Source organism: Notolabrus celidotus, chromosome 12, assembly GCF_009762535.1.
Source record: "Notolabrus celidotus isolate fNotCel1 chromosome 12, fNotCel1.pri, whole genome shotgun sequence".
NCBI classification, from domain to species: domain Eukaryota; kingdom Metazoa; phylum Chordata; class Actinopteri; order Labriformes; family Labridae; genus Notolabrus; species Notolabrus celidotus.
In genome coordinates, this window is record NC_048283.1 from 12,648,841 (window position 1) to 12,661,019 (window position 12,179).

Consider the following 12,179-nt stretch of genomic DNA (forward strand, 5'->3'; position numbering starts at 1 on the left):
GAAAAAAACCTTGTAAAGCAAATGAGAAAATGTGAGGGGTAGATTTAACCAAGTGGTTAAATCGCACGTCCCATGTACAGCAGATGTGCTCCTCAAGTAGGCAGCCAGAGTTTGATTCTAACCTGCGGCCACTTTCCCTCATGCCACTCCCCACTCTCTCTCCTGCATCCTCAGTCCTATCCTCTCTACGTACAGACAAAGAAGCTCCAAAATAAGCTTAAAAACAGAAAGGGAGCCAATGTCTGAAAATGTGTGGAGTAATATTCTCAGTTTGCAACAAACAAGAAAGCTTTTACACAAAGTGATTGAAGAAGTACAAGAAACAACCCCTTTTTATATATATCTGGTTTCCAGGCTGAACTATGAGACCTCTGACAGATAACTATGTTTGCATTTCATTTCCCTCTCTTGCATTTAAAGTACACAACTAAAATGTAGCGCCTTTTTGGAGTCAGTGATCAGACTGAGTTTGCACTTTCATCAAATATTCAGCTCCGCAGAGAATTTTTCACATTTATTTGCCTTTGTATTGTGCCAAGACGTTCTCTTACATCCCTGCACACTAACAGTGTTGAAGGCAGGCAGGCAGGTATGCCGGCAGATGACAGATGGCAAAACGAGCATTGGCCTAAGCTTCGAAAGACTTGGATGTCTGCTGAGTTTCTTTTTTTGTTTTGTTTTTTGTATCTGATAAATCATACGGCCTTTTTTCTCACAGATAGCTTTAATCTAAAAATAGCTGCAGTACTAGCTACACAACAGGTAGTCATGGCTGTTACTATGCAACAGTTTGCACCTGTTGAATTTATAAAAGTCATTATTAAATACTGATCTAAAAAGGGGCCTCAGCTCCCAGCTAAATGATGAATACCTTTGGAGTAGAGTGCAGACAGGTTTGTTTTTCTCTAAAAGTGGATGTCAACTCAGAACTACGTATATCGACAATAACGGAAGAAGAAATCATTAAATAGGATTAGTGACTTCTCCCTTTTCTCTACAGTCTAGTGAGGTGACGGTCCATTTCAAATGAAACATTAGAGGCCATTCAGTGTTTCATCTCTAATCAATACTGTGTGGATGGAACTGACCCTGCAGTGACACCCATATCCTCATAGGACCATTTAGGATGAGACCATGTGTGTGTATGTTAGGTCATCGCTCAGTGTTTGCATGAGTGTGTGTGTGCACCATTAGCATGCTTTCAGGTCGCACATGAGAAAAGAAGTAGGTTTGTGTGTGTGTGAATTGGAGTGTAGAAGGTATGTCAGCAAAGCAGTGCAAAGATGGAGGTGAGTGTCAGAGGAGCGACAATGCAAGTGTGTGCGTGCGTGTGTCACAGCTGTCATGCCTGAAGCAATTAAACACATTGATCTACTTCATAACCTTCTGTTCCACCAATCCCACACACTCAGGCTGAACACACACCTCTGCCCCCCCTGCATTGTGCCTCAGACGCAAACACATGAAAAGCTTTCAGAATGATTGACACAGGCGCCGAAATAGCTCGCGCACACATCCCCAGCACCTCCATTCCCCGCCTGAGTCAGGAGAGAGACTCAAATGTCTCTCAGTGTGTCTGTATTCAAACAGAATGTAGAGAGGAGCCTGAAGAGACCAAAAGAGAGAGGGATGAAGGCGAGTAGGGGGGAGGGGTGACACAGCCGAAGAGGGGTAGAGACAGAGAATGAAGAAGAGGGAGAGCAGCAACAAATTGAAGTAAACCATTCAGATTTCATTAAGATCCATCAAACTAGACAGGCATGTGCGTGTCTGGATGTAGGGAAGGAGACAGAGAGAGGATGGATGTTGGATGAAAAAGGGACAAGGGAAAGGAGGGATGAAGTAAAACAGGTGGGGGAGTGGTAGGGAGATGGGTTGGCCAGGATGAGTGGGTGAGAGAGACACGAGGAAAGAAGAAGAACCCATCACCAGTGAAAATACTCTTAACATAACTGCAGTCTGAAGAAGAGTGGGGAGTGAGAGAGATTCAAGACACGAGAAAATGAGAGAAGGAAAAGAAGGTAAAGAGGGGAGAAGAGGAGAAAGAGGAGCACGGACACTCACCCATTTCAGCGGGGCATTCCACAGGCGAGCACAATCCCTGCTCTGTGATCCCATCCTGGGGAAAGGCGCAGCGAGATCCTGGAGCTCCCTCCGCTGAATACAAATGGGGCTGCTATTATCAGCTCACACACTTAGACACACACACACACGCACGCACGCACACACACACACACACACACACACACACACACACACACAGCGGCACTGTGGAGGAAAAGGCATAAACACACACACAGTCAGGTCTGGGGTAGTTTATTTAAATTGGAGGAAAAAGAAGCTGCTTAGTGATGCAAACAGCATAACACAATAGAGGAGACATTGCAGCACAACTGCATTTGCATTCCCTTATTTCTCTCTTATTCTCTCCTTCTTGAGCCAAAGCATCCATCCACACACGTTAAAGCCTTAAACACTAGTATCCTCTGCCTTTACAAATACTTACAGAGGGTATGTGCAATCCAATCCAGCTCTATTCTGCCTCCTCCTCGGCTTCCAAGGATGTTAGAGAGAAATGAGTTGTCCGCTGTGTTCCTCTACCTCCCCGTGGGTTCCTCACAGCCAGATCTGATGCAGAGATAAAAAGAGACTCTTCATGCTCCCTTGTTTTCTCCTCATGTCCAGTGTACATCCAGTTTTTCTGTATCCATTTGTTGATTCAGGTCCAAATCGTCCTCATGCCTTCCTGTAGACTTTGCTGTGATTCGGCGACACGCGACGGCAAACTGCATTCACTTAGTCACCCTCCCCTCTCTGTCTCGCGCTCTCTCTTTCTCTCTCTCTCTCTCCCCTTGCTCAATAGTATACCCATTCCTCCTTGGCTTACTCCAATCTAATCAGCTCTCTCTCTCTCTTCTCTCTCTCTCTCAGCACCCTCCCACTCCCTCCCCTCCCTCTCTCCTCTTTCCCAACACCCACTCCTTTACTCTCTCTCTCTCTCTCTCTCTGTCTCTCTCTCTCTCTCTCTCTCTCTCTCTCTCTCTCTCTCTCTCTCTCTCTCTCTCTCTCTCTCTCTCTCTCTCTCTCTCTCTCTCTCTCCCTCTCTCTCTCTCTCTCTCTCTCTCACTCCCTCCTAGGTATTTTTTCTCAAAGATGAATATCAACTCAGCCCCCCCACCCTCTCTCTTCTCTCTGTCAGTCTCTGAGATAAGCATTTGAAATAAGGGGGGAAAGGCAGAAAACTGGCCATAAAGAAAAACACAGATTCTGAATGACACACACACACACATGCCACAGAGAGAGAGAGAGAGAGAGAGAGAGAGAGAGAGAGAGAGAAAGAGAGAGGGGAGAGCGGGGGAGAGCGGGAGAGAGGGGATAATCAAAGGGATGTGTTACATCCCCTGCCAGGGTAAACTAGCCTGACAGAGTTTGACGTGGCTACATGCTCAGGGTGACAAACACTATCACACCACCACACGACTTGCCTCATGCCCTATGACACACCATACATACACACACTCATGCACGCACACACATACACACACACATACGCACGCAGCAATCAGATGTAAACAAACAATTCGGCTCACATACCGGCACATATTGACATTATGTCACTGATATACACAAACACAAGCCAGGCAAATAGAGGTAAACAAAAACACATGAATAAATCCTGTCAGAGAGTGAGATAACATCAAACGTGTGTGAAGTCTTACAGAGAGGTAGAAGTAACTCATTACATCTACTCAACTAATAGTCAGTTACTGGGATATGTAGCCATATCTGTCCTCCCTTGGACTTCGACTTACGATTTTAGAAGAAAATATAGTTTTTACTGTCTTTATTTTGCAGCTGGAGGTAATACTGGCCTCTAAGGTTAAGATGTTAATATGTGTATTTATTTCCGGATATTTCCGCTTGCACAGGACAGCAGAAAGTAGAGAGGTGACTTGAACTGTGAGGGAGAGATGGGCAACCTAAGCAACAATCTAGGCAAACATGAAGCCCTGATGCTGCAGTTAATGGTCCATGTACGCCTAGGCCACTAGTGCACTTAGTAGATAGTGATTTTACAATAAACATATCAGCTTTAAAAAATTCCCTTGACAGGTATACTGTCTATATATATGTTCCAGACAGTACCGAAGTAGTTACAATTATCTCCTCTTTTATTTGACCACTGAATAAAATGTCAAAGCACACACACACATGAAGGGCATGTGGAGGTAAACACACACAGATAGGAGCATTAATCCTTTAAGAGTGCGAAGTGACAAGGAACATTTGTGTAGACTCACACTGTGGTGTAATTTAAGTATGTACATTCCCCTGTGAACAATTCTGGAGTAGTTCCTAGTATTTGTACCTTACATGAGTAGTTCCATTATATGCTTCTCAGTACTTCAACTGCACTCAGAGGGACATTTATTACAACACTATATAAAGCTCCTACCCACCCTGCAGGGGAAAATGGAGCATGACTTTTTTTCATCATTATGTGTAATTGTGATTTTCTAATATATTTAATATAGGGCATTTGTCATGTGCAATACCGCCGTGACCATTTCCTGCATATCTTCCCCCACTCTCTACACCCCATATTTCCTGTCTCTCTTCAGCTGTCCCATCAAATAAAGGCAAAAAGCCCCAAAATATAACTTAAAAATATATATATTGCTTTTAATAACTAGATATATTATATTCAGTTGTGTTAAATACTAGATTCTGATTGGTCAGAAAAAAACACAACAGAAGTAATCAATACTCAACAGCAAAAGTGACACCAGGGACAACTTGACTGCACACATTATATCAAATCACTCTGCAAGAAAGAAGTCTAGCACATTTCACTTCTGCCTGTTGACAAACTGCCGGCAATAACACCAGTATCCCAGCACAGACAGATGTGAGAGCATCCTGAGGAGCTATCCCATATAATTATCATCATGTACAGTTACGTTGAGTATCATCTACCTTACATTAAGTATCTGGCGCAGTTTAACACTACCTCTCAGTATATCTGCCAATACTCCTGTCAATACAACTGCCATAAGTTTCTCCTTGACTTGCCTTTGGTACTTTTCAAATTGTGCTTTTCTGCTCTTCTATTTAAGGGGGTGTTTTTTGTAGTCGATTCGCATACACTTTACATTTATTGTACCCTTTATGTTTATATTTATTAAAGCCGGGGATGGTTGTCAGATTTAGATACACTTTTTGTTATACTGGTTAAAATTATCTTTATGTCCTGATGGCAATCAATACATAATGTGTTTTTAGAAAAGAGCGGAAAAAAAGCCTCTATCTACAGCTGGAGTAAACCTGGGAAAACACCAACCAATCCCTGCCATCAGGAGCCAGAATATGAAGCCAATCAAATCCCGTCCTGCCGTTCTGCCCGCCTCCTTTGTTTGTGTTTTTAACTTTCACTATGATAATGTTTTGGTGTTTTCTTACCGCTGAGTGAGACATGAGTTGACGTAGTGCAAAACACAAACGATGTGCTGAGGACCGGTTTTGAATCAGTCATGATCATATGGTTGCAAATCAGCGGCGCTCGTGCATGTGAGCGGGGGCGACGTTTTGGAGGGGCTCCGAGGGGGGGGGGGGGGGTTAAACAGAGTCCTGAGGAAATGCTACATTCAAATTCATGCTAGTTTTCCATGGCTACCAACCCTAGCTTTAATACTTAAAATATTGTTTATTTGATCATTTCATTTGCTTGTACCGGACAGCCCAAAGTCATCAGCAATTTTCAAACATGGTATAAGCTTTTAAAATAGCATAATTTACTTTTGCGTTTTACACTTTAATGCCATTACGTAAACAAAGTAGTTTAAATTATCTACACCACCTGGGGCGCTGGTGGCCTAAAGGTCTGGCGCCTCGGATACAGAGGCTATAGTCCTCGTCACAGAGGTCGCCAGTTCGAGTCCCGCCCGCGACCATTTGCTGCATGTCATCCCCAACTCTCTACTCACACTTCCTGTCTCTCTTCAGCTGTCCTGTCAATTAAGGCAAAAAAGCCTAAAAACATAACTTTAAAAAAATGTATCTACAGCATTATCAATCTACATTTAAAAAATTGTGGTTATTTATTCATGCATGGGCTATACTATTTAAATCGCCATTCTGCTTTGTGGGTGCAACTGATACTCTGAATATATAATGAGCCTGCATTCATTTTTCATTTGGAGTGTTTTAATGGTTATGAAACAGACTGAATGTCATGCTGGTGGCTCAAGATGCACTCAAGATCATCAGGAAGATTATTCCCTACATTTAATGTACATAGTTAAACCAATGCCTGTTAATGCTACCACTGTGTTGGTGTCTAGAAAATAGATTTACTTTTATAACATAAATTTTTTGTTGGAGCACACTCCATCCCATGTACAGGACAACATCAGCTACAGATGTGACACACTGCTTTGTTTACATGTCTTGCCTTAAGTTTCTTTGTTTCAAAGTTAGGTTTTCCACACAGGGCTCTTACTTGGAATATACGTAACAGTGTGTCAACTGCTTTAAAAAACAAACTGACCGTTTCTTCAGCCGCTGCACATTTACTGTACACTGACACAGTGCTAAAAATCATCTGTCCTCTCACCAGAGCTCCCTGACACTTCATGTGGGACTCCCTTGAACAGAGCTGACATTCTCCTCACTATTTATAATGTTCGCTCATATAAGGCACAACTCCACAACAGCATGAGTCCACTGTGAGCAGACAGCAGTCTCCAGAGAAGCAGATCACACTATATGATGTCACTGCTTCACTTCTATCACGCTACGCTGTCTCATCCTTCCTAACAAGACCGGGACGTTGGCCTTATGATGCCTTTGTTCCTCGCTGGTGCTCCAGTCGGTCCGGGTAGCCTTTTCAATATGGATCTTTTCCCTAACCTTGCAGCCTCAATGCTCCCTGAGCATTTCATGTTCTCTTAGGCTATTAAACTTGCCACAGAGCGTTGAATCATTGATTTTGTCACTCTGTGCATGAGGTGGCTCTTTAATTGCTAGTGACAATGCTGTGTTGCCTGGCAGTGCTGTTTGTAAATAATGCTTAAAAAGACTGTAGAAGAGGTGTTAGCTTACAAGAGATCTGCTTGATTTTGAATGAAGAAGATGATGATTAAATCTGTCAGTTATTCATTCACATAGCTTCCACATTTTTGTAGGGTTTACACAGCAACATAGCATAAAGTAATGGGCTATTTGTGACTCCCATGTTGACTAATACTGCCTGATTTGGGCCTTTGGAAACTTCAGCTTTGGTTCGTCCACTTAGCTGTCCCCTAATCAAAACCGGAAGCAAATATAGTTTATGACATTGCTGAGCTGTCTCCCCTACTTTAGCGTCAAAAAGCCCCCCCTCTCCTCCTCCCCTCCTTCCAATGTTTCATGTTTTCACCTCTTCACTTTGCATCTTACAAAATAATGAGCATCTCAAGATGTCTTTGTCCAGTGGGCGGACAGTGCTGGAACACCTATTACTCACTCCTGCTTGTGCCTATCAAACTGCAGCCATGTCAAGCCAGATGTTCCCCTAGGCCATGGCATTTTTTTTTTTGTCTTTGTGTTTGCATCTGTTTGGATATGACTGTTTCTGCATCCATCCAACTTGCAAATTTGAAATCTTTTATTAGGCTCTGTGCATGTGGAGGGCTGGAAGGGTTCTACACACAGCGTTACCCCTGGCTGTGACCCACAGCTGCAGTTTTCAGGAAGTCAGGAGGAGTCTCGGTGTGCTGTCGCTCCCATTCAATCACACACACTGACACACGGCCTGCAGTCCCTGAGCGTGAGTGTGTGTGTTGTCTAATTTACCCAAATCATGGTTTCAAGCAATACTGGAAGACACTGATTCTGCCTTTTTTCAGACTGGCACTCTGCGCACTACTAGTCATTTTATGTTAATGCTTTAAATTGAATATCCAGAAAGCAGAAATGCAATAAGGCAATTTGACTTAATATTATGTTTTAGGCCTCACTGCATCCACTGAAAGTCTGCTGTCACTCTCTGTTTTAGTCTCCCTCCTCTCTCTAAATATGCATTCAACAGCTGTCTCTCTCTCATCTCCATCCCACACCACTTTGCTCTTGACAAATTGATGTGGAGCGCTTTTACATAACAACGACGTATCACTCACACACACACACACACACACACACACACACACACACACACACACACACACTAAGAATACCATCCGCGGCACAAATGTAAACCTTGCTCAAACCATTGCACACACACTCACACACACCTCACTGCAGGTGTTAAGAGCCCAGTGTTTGCAATTACGAATGTGTATTTGTTGAGTGTTCTCTCACTTTTCTCTTTGTAGAACACAAATGTGGCTTCCAATTTAACTACTGCTTGGAAAGCATGCAGAAGGGAGGGAGAGCGAGAGGAAGACAGGGGAAGACGAGGAGGGATTGACATTCTGCCTGAGCACTGTGCTGTGCTCGTGGAATAATGATTAGCTCCTCAGTATTCTAGTCACAAATGCTCCACTATCAATGGGAAAGAGAGAGAGCGAGAGGGGAAGGAGGAAACATGAGGGAGGGGACAGAGAGGGAGGAGACAAGTAGAGGGAGGGGGGAGTGAAGGGGAGGGAGGGAGAGAGGGAGGATGGAGCGGGGAAGAGGAGCACGCAGGGAGAAACAAGGTGAACAAGAGAGTAAGGGATGAAAAAAGTGAGGGGTAGTGGAGGACAAACCAGGTGAGTATAGTATGACATAAGCAGCAAATATAACTGCTGGTGTGCTGCAACGTTCACACACACACACATGCATGCACACACACCAAAGCATGCTGCAAGTGGCAAATGTGCACCGTCATAACAATACAAAAATGGACAAATTTGCAGACTACAAATGAAGCTAATGCGCACACACACACACACACACACACACACACTGATGTGCAGCCTACACACCTGCACACAGAAATACTCCACTACATACGTGGAGACTACTTTGTCAAAGTCACAGCAGGTACAGCAACCTCAGCAAAGAGAGAGACAGAGGCCATGTCGCAGGGGGGAAAGATGGGGAGAGAAATAATGGGGGAGTTGTGATGAAAAAAGGGAGAGGGGGAGAAAAAGAAGATAAGAGAAGGACAGAGGGCAGAGAGGAAGCATGTGCACATAATAAATATGTAATCACAAGGCATGGAGAATGATAAATGTATACCATTAGTTAAATAGGTCAATCATACATTAATAACTACCATATGATAATAGAATTGGGAAGTCAACTGTGGCAGAGTGAGTAAGTTTGCATAAGTGTGCTCACTTAGTCAAATACAAAGAAGGTACATCATGTTTTTGCACGCCCCCTAACTCAGAATAATGTTTTTAAACGGATTATCACAAAAGAAGTGAAATGCTGGAAATTCAATTAAGATGGAAAAGTAGAAAAGCAACATTATTGTAAAGGATTTACTGATATGACACTTGCAGAGCACAGCAAATAAAAAAGTCAATTACTGAAGGAGAAAGCTTTTTTTTTTTAATGCAACAAATAAACAAATAGATTAAGTGTTGATGAATTTTAAGCTGGTGAAGTGCAACTACAACTTCATGTTGATGCAAGTCACATTTTTCAGCATCAGCGTTAAATCTCTCAGCATGAATGTGTGAAAGTAAACTGTTTATGTACAGCAGGGTTTTTTTAATGAAGGAATTGAGGATAAATGTTATCAGCAGGCAAATGTGATACAGCTGGAGCAGACGTGACTGTGTAGAGAGTGAAATTTAGCATGCACATCTCTAGTTATTCAGATAGAGACATGACTTAACAAACATGTCTGCATTTCTGTATCCAAACTGTGTAGTATGACTTGCATTAACATATTGTGCAGTACAGCATATATATTGTATTGACCTTCATGTGATTTATGATATGTTCCTGCTCCTGTAGCAAATTTGCTGTGTATTGTTTTCACTGTTAAACTGTTTGACCTTTAACGGATACATGGAGAGTTTTATTGTGATATCTATATGTCCTCTCTATATGCATTAGCTCTTCATGTAAGGAGTGAATGTAAGCAGTATTCTGTGTCACCTAACTGAGACTATATAGATACATATTTACGGCAATGTGGTATTAATTGCTCATGGTCACGAACCAATTAAGACTGCTTACACAGCATGTAGAGATTCAAAGGCTGCACTTGGTAATAATCATTTAAACTAAATGGTTCCATGATTATATTTTCAGTCTCTTTTAGTGTTTGTTTGTTTTTTACTATGGTAACCACTGAATCAATGTTTATATCATGTTACCTTGGTAACAAAAGTTTGCCAAGCATCTCAGGCCTGCCAAAACATCAATAAAAATGCCACCAACAAAGTGTGGCTCTAATTCTTGGATGAGGACCATGGGTTAATGGGTTTACAGGGACGTTACAGGAGTGTACTTTGGGTCTATCTTTTTTCTTTCCAATAAATAACAACAATTTAGCTCCAGTATATTGTAGGTTTGTATCTGCTGTGGTGTATCCTTCAAACCTCAAACAACTCCTGTTTGCCTTTTCACTGTAGGCCACACTGCAGGTAGAAATCACTTCAATTTAACAGGCAAAAGAGCAGGCACAACACAAGTATCCTCATAGCTTTAACTTGAGTTATTATTTTGTTATGAAATTGCCAGGGGACAAGTGGGAAGAATTTAAAGCTGCTCACCTGGTTTGAAAATCTAGGGCAGCAGGGGAACAGCCATGAAAACACAGCTCTAGTCTGGGAAGTTCCAGATGTAGAGTGATATATAAATTTGCAAAATGGGAAGAAAAACATCATGAAAGGTTGTGAAAATGTAATAGAGGGAATGCAGCTGGTGACCTTTTTATCTTTTTTGCCTCTGCCCCTTAGACAGCTGAATTCCATCACTACTCATACAGAAATGGTTCCTCTCAACGTTGTACCACCATGATGTTTTTGCATTAAAGGGCAACAATTTATATGAAACATTACAGGTCTGATTGGTATTTTACTGTGAAATAGCAGTTCAGTAAAGGAATTCTGCAACAAAATAACAAAGTCATTTGATGAATAATTTAAGATGATGTAGCCGTAGACGGTACAAATAATGGACGTAGTCTCTGTGACGTCGTCCATCTTTTTCTGAAGTGCTGTTTTGGAGCCAATCGTCGGCGGGAGCCATATTGGAAATGCTGAACTCAGCCTAACTGCTGCTGAGCTAGTGCAAAGTAAGGAGGCGGGCTTTGAGCCTCCTAGCCAACCCGCCTGTCAATCAAGTCAGCTGTGCCTCTCATAATGGAAAACTTGTAATCTTAATAATCTTTGAAATTGCCGCGTAATGAAATATTCAGCCCCTGTACAATGTGTGCCGAGAAATGAGCTATCCAGACCACAATTGTGTTTTGTGCCAGGCTGTAAACAGGTTTATTTCTGCTGTAAAGATTGTCTTTTTTGAATTTGTGTGTATTACCTCTTTTCGACCAACATGAATCAGGTTGTATTTCTGGGCTGGTGCTCGCACTGGTTCGGAGCTGGTTGAACTCGCGAACCAACACGGCATTCGTTTGTTTTTCGCCCTGTTGGAGCCCGTGGAAGAGTAAAGTCATGACGTCAGATTCACGTGACCGCTTTTCCCAGCAGCACTAGCGCGAACCTACCCTCACAACAACAATGATGGCGGACAACAGCAGCTTGTCTCCTCGGCTGACCACTGCTTTGCCTTGGAATCCATTAGTCTTTTAAATTTTTCGCTGCAGGACAATGGCGGAAACACGTTTGGTTTGTGTTTTTGATCACGGCAACCCCGACCCTCGCCCATGACGTAAGCAGTTTGCGGTTCTAGACCAGCATAGAGTTGGAGCCGCTCTGGAACCGGTTTTCCCGGCCGGGAGCCGGTTCACTCACAGCCGAAACACGAAAACCGGTTCTCAATTGAGCGCCGGCTCCGAACCGGCTCTGAAACTGTCTCTGTCGAAAAAGGGGTATCAGTTGTTTCTGATACTTCCGGAGCCAGCCTCAAGCGGACACTCCAGAAACTGCAGTTTTTAACACTTCCACATTGGCTTCAATTCTAGCGGCCGGAGGTTGCCACTTGGATGTAACAGCTGATAGGATTGATATCACCCAAACAAGAAAAGATGGCGGCGGATGCCTGCAACAGGGCAGGTGTTGCAGGTACAAGAGCTGCAA

The 12,179-nt window shown here is 42.9% G+C and overlaps 1 protein-coding gene across 1 annotated transcript in view; it reads right to left on the reverse strand.

Moving 5' to 3' along the window:
- The window catches only part of grik5 (glutamate receptor, ionotropic, kainate 5), a 114,100-nt gene that overhangs the window by 101,568 nt on the left and 353 nt on the right, over window positions 1-12,179 (reverse strand). The window contains exons 2-3 of the mRNA XM_034697142.1: window positions 2,507-2,628; window positions 2,065-2,268 (exon numbers count right to left, since the gene is read on the reverse strand). The gene's annotated coding sequence lies outside the window, so the exon portion shown is untranslated. The remainder of the gene's footprint in view (window positions 1-2,064; window positions 2,269-2,506; window positions 2,629-12,179) is intronic.